Genomic DNA, 8294 nt, shown 5'->3' on the forward strand with positions numbered 1-8294 from the left:
GATACACCTCAGTCCATAAGGGCAGGGAGTGTCTCTATTTTGGTACCTTTTAATTACTTGGTGCTTGGTACAACATCTGATAGGTAGCATGAAGTCAGTAAATGATTATTGAGGGTGTATATTATTTTATAATACACTATTTTCATTCTGAATCATAACATTTCTTTATATTCCATGGTATAACTAACAGTATTTTTTTTCCTTTGTTGTTTTGGTTGCTTTTATTATTATAGATAATATTTTTTTCATGCATATTTTATTTAGCTCCTTTAGATTCAGTTTGGTAGAATAAATTCCCAAGAACAGAATTACTATGGAAAGGAGGTATGGATAACTTCAGGGTTCAATGTGTTCCCTAAGGAACTAATACTTCTCAACAGAGACAATCTGATGTGTGCTTTCTCTAAAGAACAGACTTATGCATCTGTCTCTGGAGTTTGTTCAGGTCAAACATGAGTGACACAGAGTCCACCTCCAAATGCACAAAACTCTTTGAAGAGTCTGAAGACATTTTTTGGAGGCCAGGAGACTAGTGACCAGTCCCAGTAGGTGAAACTGAGTATGTTTTTTGGAGTCTAAGCAGCAAAATAGATTATTAATGGAAATGTTGCCTCTTCTTCCAGCTCCTGAAAGAAAATTCCAAGACATGGCTTTCATAAGAATGTAAAGTCTGAGTGGTGACAGAGTTCTGGGCAGTTCTTAAATGGGAACTTGTGATCTCAAAGCCTAAGGAAGACATCTTATATATTATTAGACCTATTATTAGCCTTTATTACTTCTCTAACAAACCACCACAAATTTTATGACTTTATACAATGCAAATTCATTTTCTTACACTTCTGTAGACATGGCTCTATGCAGTCTCATTTATAGAACTGCTTTCTTTTCTGGAGGCTCCAGGGGGAATTGGCTTCCATTTCCTAGCTTCCAGAGGCCATCCACATTCCTTGGTTTGTGCATGGTCCCCTTCCTCCATCTTCAAAGCCAGCTATGTCAAATCTCTCTCTGACCAAAGTTTGGAAAGTTTCCCTGGAGGATTAATGGGATTACATGCCTCCCCCTCCCCAAATAATCTTCCCATCTCAAAGTCTTTGACTTTAATCACATCTGCAATCTCTCTTTCCCTGTGTAAGATAACAGGTAGAGAGAAGGGTTAGTTTCCCTACCATAGACCTAAAATGGAAATGTGCTTTTTAATTAAAAAATACAAACACATAAGACTATTTATTAATTTCTATAATGAGTGACTAAATTAGGTGAGCCACATACAAAAATCAGTCCAAAATTCTCCCTATTATCTGAGGTTTTGCTTTCTGTGGTCAACTGTAGTCTTAAATTATTAAATGGAAAATTCCAGAAACAATAAGTTTTAAATTGCACATTGCTCTGAGTGGTGTGATAAAATCTTATCTCATCCTACTCTGTCTCACCCAGGATGTGAATTATTTTGTTGTCCAGAGTATCCATGCTGTGTAAGTTACTCACCTGTTAGTCACTTAGAGGCCATCTTTGTTATTAGATTGCTTGTGGTGGTACTACAGTTTGTGTTCAAGTAACCCTTATATTACTTAACAATGAACCCAAAGTGCAAGAGCAGTGATACTGGCAATCTTACTACAGTATATTCTTATAATTGTTCTATTATTGCTAATCCCACACTGTGTCTAATTTATAAATTAAACTTTCTGATAGGTATGTGTGTTTAGGAGAACCCATAGAGTATAGGGTTGGTATCATCTGTGGGTTCAGATTTCCACTGGGGTTTCTTAAAATGCATCCCCTGAGGATGGGAGACTATTGCACACCCTCAGAAAACTCTATCACCCAGTCATGTTCACAGAAGTTCTCAGGGATACCATGTAGGCTCACCACTGCCTTTGACTCGGTGGACTGACCTGCACCCAGGGACTATCAAAAGTGCCTGTCTTCCTTTTTGGGTTCAAACTCTGCATAGCTGTCTACCACAGCTGGAAGATGGGGCCAGGGCAGAAGTGTGACATGTTGTAACACCAGGCAGAGAGGAAAGAAGAGCTGGAGGGAGACCCTCAAGGTGGCTCTGGACCTCATGAAGATGCTGAAGATGCCCATGTTTCCCAGAACCCATTTGTAGAACCTCCTTTTACAAGGACAGCATTTTCTACCTTGGTGGTCCTGCCCCATGTGCTTCCCCAGGCTGCTGAATATTGTCTGCCTTTATCTTTTATTTTAGGAAAAGTTCCCCTGGAGAGGCCTTACTAACAGATGAAGGTGTGTGTGTCTGTGTGTGTTGTGTGTGTGTGTGTGTGTGTGTGTGTGTTTTGAAGTTGCAAGGCTCAATTCACTAAGATTTAAATTTTTTTTTTCTCTTTCATTTGTGACTAGCATCAATGGAAATACAAAGGAGAATTAGGAGAGCAATTTAAATCACTCTCCTGAAAGCCTGGAAGGTGAGGGCGTGGGCTGAAAGGGGCCTCTGAGCTCAGGGGAATAGATGTGATGGCAACGTAAGCAGGAGATAAATTCTCCTGGGGATACTATCATGGTTTCTGGGACTGAGGCTCAGAACCCACTACAGGGGACTGCATCCTGTTGACTCAGGCTCCTTTTCCAGCCTTTTAATGAGGTTTCAGAAGCACCACTAGAGGGCTCCTGAGCTCGTGGCTCTCCTTGCTGCACTAAGAGGCAGGCCAGCTGGGGTCCAGAGCAGCCCCACGGTCTGGTCCTAGCAAAACACAGCCACTGTGACTCTGGTGTGGCTTCATTCCACTGTGGGATCCACCTGCACTAAACCAGGAAGTTTTTGCTTTTTGCTGTGTTCTCTGGATCCAATAACAGGGAAAATACAGTTCTTTTGTTCCTGGAGACTCCCCCCAAAGAGAGTATATCTTCTCCAGTGAAAACCGATGTGTTCTGGGGTTGTGTTTACTTATTTGCTTATAGGAAAAAGGGAGGCAGGTTAATTTGGGTTTGAGTTTTGGCTCTTATTTTCTGGTCAAAGCCCTCTCTGCCTAAGTTTTCTTGTTTATAACACGAAACTAGTAATTCCTGAATGATGAGGTTGTCCATTGTAAAATGATATCACGATCTAATGTGTAGCAGAGTTTCTGGCACTTAGTAACTCAGAACTCACTTTTACTCTGGAGGGGTCAGAACTCTGTTTACTTATCTGTGTATCCTCCTGCCTATCATGATGACTGGTACAACTGTCCTCATATGTGTTTTGAATAAACAAACTAGCTCACAAGTGAGCTTGTGGACTCCAATTTTAACCAGCAATATCCTATTACAAAAATACTAAGTTCATGGAAGATTCAGAAGGTTATTTTATAAAACAAACTGCCCTTGGGTTCTAATAATCTGGAGGAGATGAGATTAATTAAAACACGGTTAAGAGTGAACACAGAAGCTAGTGCTAGAAAAGCCCTGAAGATGTATGATACCGACTCTTTACACTCAAGCACGGCTCCATGTTTTAAATTCCGACCTTCAGGGTGTGAGTTTACATCCAGGCTTTTGTAGATAGTGGAAACTGGGGAAGGAGAGGACCAACTTTGCGGCAGAGACACTGGGTCTGGAAGGCAGTCTTGGGTGCCTTGTGGGTATCAGAATACCAGGCTCAGGGTGCAGGTGGGTGGGTGCCTGGAGACAGAAAGAGGGAGCCAGAAAAGGGAAACAGAGGACACTGAAGATGTTGTTTAGCTACTGCACCACTTGGCAGATGATTTCTTTCTTCTTAAGGACAGAATAAAGGCAGAGAATTTAAATCTTGAGTCTAAAATTGTTTGGGCTGAATCCATCCCCAATATAGGAGTCTTTATAGAACATCTTAGGAGAGGTATCCAAATCACTGCCTAAGCACTTTTAGGGACAGGGAACTCACTACCTAGGAAAAGGCCCACTTCTTCATTAGAGAGCCCTGTAAGTGAAATTATTAACCCCCAAATTGCCTCTGGTTTCCACTCATGGGTGCTTGTTCTTACATGGAGAAATGCAGACTGTTTCATCACTTTTTCTTCAAATCGCCAACACCTGTTCTCACCTCTTAACTTTTTCTACCCGATCTTCCCTCTTACCTTCAACCTATGTCAGATGACTCCTCACCTCTTTTTAACCACCGAGGAAGGTTCTGGAACCCAAGGAGTTTGGGGCTGTCTTGGGAGGCAGTTTCCCTGCTACACTGCGACACGGCGCTAGATGGCGCGCTGGCCAAGACTCTCTAGGGTGCTCCCTGGGCTAAAAAGACAACGGCCCCTTCCCCCAAGAAGCTGGCAATGACAGGTCCCATCATGCCACATCGCTCTGTTTTCCTCAGTGGCCACTATGAGTACAAACCCAGTCCTTGGGGTGACTCAATATCACTCTGCCCCTCATCTGGTCCTGCTCTGTGTACCTGCTGAGGACACCTGGTTATTCTGCCTGTCCTGTACTCTGCCCTCCTCCTGAGGACAGCAAAGCAGTTTTCCTTTGAGGGACCCCTTCTCTCCCTCCTTGCCCACATGTGGTTCTTGTGGGTTCTACCCTCCAAGGGTGATCACTTAGAGACGTATCCACAATGACCACAGTGGCTGGTTCAGGCTGGTTCAGGCTGGCAGACACTGAGGACCACATCCGCCTGGGGCTGCTGGGCACTGTCTGCGCTGGGTGGGGTGAGGCTGCTGAGAACAGAGGTCGGCGGAGCAGAGGCCAAGGAGAGCTCTGGGGACCATACCCCATCAGGACTGAAGACCGCAGAGCCCTGGACTTCCGGTTACACGAGCAAGCGGATTCTTTCTTTTGCTTAGTCTAGTTTGGGTTGAATTTCTGACATTTGGACCTGAGAGGTCCTAATATAGCCCCCAGTGTGACCGGACCTCTCCTCCCTCCCCTGTTTGGGGAACCCTTCACTGTGCCCTGTTGGAGCACTTTGCAGTGATCAGCACTTTCTCCATTCTCAAGCTCTTGCCTGGATACGTGCACCTCCCACCGTGGGGTAAAATCTGGCTCTCCCTCAGGGCACCAGCTCCCCACAGCCTTCTCAGAAGACTGTCTTCTAATTCTCCAACTCACTGAGGTGGGTCCTCCGCACGAATATAGAGGCTTCTTAGCATTCGCTTTAGTGTTGTGTATAACAGTGGAGAACTGGGCAAGAAATCCCCAAAACAACCAATAAGAGAGACATAACGATCTACACACAGTGGGATGTTTTGGAGTAATTACAAATTGTGTTTAAAAAGACTTCTTAAAGGTGTGGAAAAAATAAGTTAAAATAAGCAAGAAATACAAATTTTACATATTAAACATATGTATTCCATATCTGTGGATTCAACCAAACCTTGAATGGAAAATGTTTAGGGGGGAAAAATCGCATCTGTAATGAACATGTGGACTTTTTCTTATTATTCCTTAAATAATACAGTTTAACAACTGTTTACATAGTTTTACCTCATATTACATATTATACGAAGTATAGTTTTATGATTTGAGTACACAGGAAAATGTGCCTAGATTATATTTTATAGAAGGGACTTGAGTATCTGTAGATTTGAGGATCTGCAGGGAAGAAAGAGTGTCCTGGAACCAAATTCCCTGGAAACCAAGGGATGATTTTATATGAAAGGGTCAAAATGGTTATTTTGGGGGTAGGATTATTAATCATTTTTTCCATTCTTTGTGTTGTCTCTGTTTTAACATTTTTTTTACAATGAAAATGAATTACAAATAATGTGGGAAGGAAACTGGAAAATATTTTGAGATGTCTGAAATGGTATTAAAAATTATTTGCCTTATAAATATTTATACCCTTTATAGGAATTCCATCTTGGGGATTGACTCTAAGGAAATGCTTGAAGTCACAGAATGCTGTAATACAAAGATGTTCATGTGATGTCATTTATAATAATATGAAATTGGAAACATTTTTAAAATATAGGACTTATTAAAGAACACATCACCTAGTTAAAATCAAAAGGAGACTTTTAAAAATGAGTATATAAAAGCTGTTACAATAAAGAAAGCTTATGAAGTGTTGTTAGGCGAGAATAATATTATACTCTGAATGCAACTATGTTATTTTAAACACATAAAAAATAATACATGAAAAATCTGGAATGCAGAAGGGTGATTATTCCAAGTGGTGAGACTTAGGGCAATTGTAAAATGTTCTTTTTACTTTTCTATCCTTTCAAATATACTCACTTATTAAAATGTACAATTAATTGAAAATGCAAACTAGTTGCTCTCTGTGAGGGAGGTAATGAGTTGAGCTTATCTCTCTCTGGAAAGCCCCCTGGGGTTGGGTGGAGACAGAACTGATAAGCTGCTGTCCTCATTCAAGGACCACAGGGCTCCACCCTAGGAGCAGGGGCTCCCCTCCCCATGCCACCCTCCTCAGATAGAACACACTGCTTCTCAGGCAGATGCAGTCTGGACTCTGAAAGCCTAGCTCTGGGTGTGGGTCACCCCCAGGGCTGCCTGAGATCTCAGAGACAGAAGGGCACTTGGACCCATTCCATCTGCCCCAGGCTGCCCCCACCCAACATCAAGTTCAAGTCTTTGCCACCTTCTCATATCCCTCCCAATGGGTGCTTTGGTCAGTGCCACTTTGATAGTGATGATGGATGATAATGTCAGGCCAGTAGTATTCCATAGATTTCTGCAGTGAATCTTCCCACAGCAGGTGTGAGACAGGCATGGTTATTCTCTTTTTACAGAGGAGGAAGCTCAGATATGAAGATCAAGTAATTTCCTCATGAGTATAGTGCTAATGAATGGCTGATCCAGTTGATCCTCCCCAAGTCCACTGTGTTGAGCTAGGTTGAATATTCAGCCTGTCTTCTGAACTATGATACTGTCCCCTTCGCCTGCATGTACCAGCCTATTTAATCTGTCTGTGGCTTTCTTTTCTTACATCACTCTCCATCCCTCTTTTCCAGTATTCTGAGATCTAGGGCAGCAGTGTCAGTAGTGTGTGTGTGTGTGTGTACGTCTATATCACAGACACCCACACATCTGTAACACAGACACACACCAGAGATGCTCCTCACCCCACTGGATGGCATTTAAGTGATGGAAATGAAGGCACAGAGATTAAAGTAGTAAGATTCCAGAGCACACCCAAAATATAAACCCCTCATGGATTCCATATATTTGTCATTGTGTCAATGGTGGGGCAGAGTATGTCCCACAGTCCTGGTATCAGCACCTTGTACAATGCCCAGAACATCCTGAGGACTCAGTAACTAAGATTTTCTGAATAAATGAGTCAAAAAAGAACAAAGGAACATTTTATGGCATCAGAATTCTATAGTTTGTGTCATCGTCTGTAACATTGATGGCATCATATCTTCTCTCACTAGATCAAGAGCTCCTTAGGCCAGGAGTAGATGGCATTCACTGTCCAATCTCTAGCACCTGGGGCATTGCCCGGCAGGTAGGATGTGCTCAGTCAAGGTCAACTGGCTGCAGTGAATTCCCCTGAACTCTTCATAGGGTCAGACAGTGAGAGAAACAAGGTCTAGACATTTCTTCAAGTCCTGGAAGAAAGACTGTAAACATTTCTTAGAGAAGAAAATTTTGCTGTTAAGTTGTTGGAATGGGTTGTATGATCTGCTGCCTGATGGTAGAGTCCCATGTGGCAAGTGCATGCCTGAGAGCTGGGAGCTTTCCCTGTCCTAGGGTGTCCTAGGTCAGCCATCAGGGAGCCACAGAGCAGAGGAATCCAGGAGTCTCCTCCCCTCCCTCAGTTGAGTTAGGCTTCAAGATGATACACCGTCAGACCAGACCCCGGCCCAGCTTCTTTGAGGGCATCAGAACTGGCAGTTGCCTCCCTGCTGCGGAGCCCAGAGCCCTTCAATTGCTTCACACTCCAGTCTTTGGTTAAGAAAAACCCAGAAGGTAAAAGGACCTGACTAGAGGCTTCCTTCTAGAATCTCCTGGGAAACTCGCCTCCTTCCCACCTGCCCAGGGATCTCTCACTCTGCTGGATCCTCTCCCGTTCCGGCTCCTTTTCCCTCTTGGCCTGCTCATGCTCCCTGCTGTCCTTCCTGGTCTTCTTCTCTTCCTTGCCCACTGCAGTGTCCACCCAGAGTCTGTGTCGGACAGCATCTTGCAGGCAAGAGTGAGCCACTTTCCTCCTGCGTTCTCTTCCTTCTGGCCTCAGCACACACCTGTGTCTTCTGCCACCCTCACCAGCAGAGTCACTGTCTTATTGTGCTCCTGGCTCAGGATCCTGAAACTAAGGCCATCCAGGTGGGAAGAGGGCACAGGACTGGACCACTGAGGTTTCACCTCCTTGCCTCCTAAGCACCAATTGCCACTGGCCTGCTCTGATCTGAGGG

General features: G+C 43.7%; 1 long non-coding RNA gene across 1 annotated transcript; it reads right to left on the reverse strand.

Moving 5' to 3' along the window:
* Positions 1–7226: 7226 nt before the first annotated feature.
* LOC139705272 (uncharacterized) lies at positions 7227–8279 on the reverse strand. The gene is made up of 2 exons (XR_011707189.1): positions 7914–8279; positions 7227–7490 (listed from the first exon to the last, which is right to left on the reverse strand). It is a non-coding gene; the product is annotated as an uncharacterized lncRNA (long non-coding RNA).
* Between the last annotated feature and the right edge of the window lie 15 nt (positions 8280–8294).

Source organism: Marmota flaviventris, chromosome 3, assembly GCF_047511675.1.
Source record: "Marmota flaviventris isolate mMarFla1 chromosome 3, mMarFla1.hap1, whole genome shotgun sequence".
Lineage (NCBI taxonomy): Eukaryota > Metazoa > Chordata > Mammalia > Rodentia > Sciuridae > Marmota > Marmota flaviventris.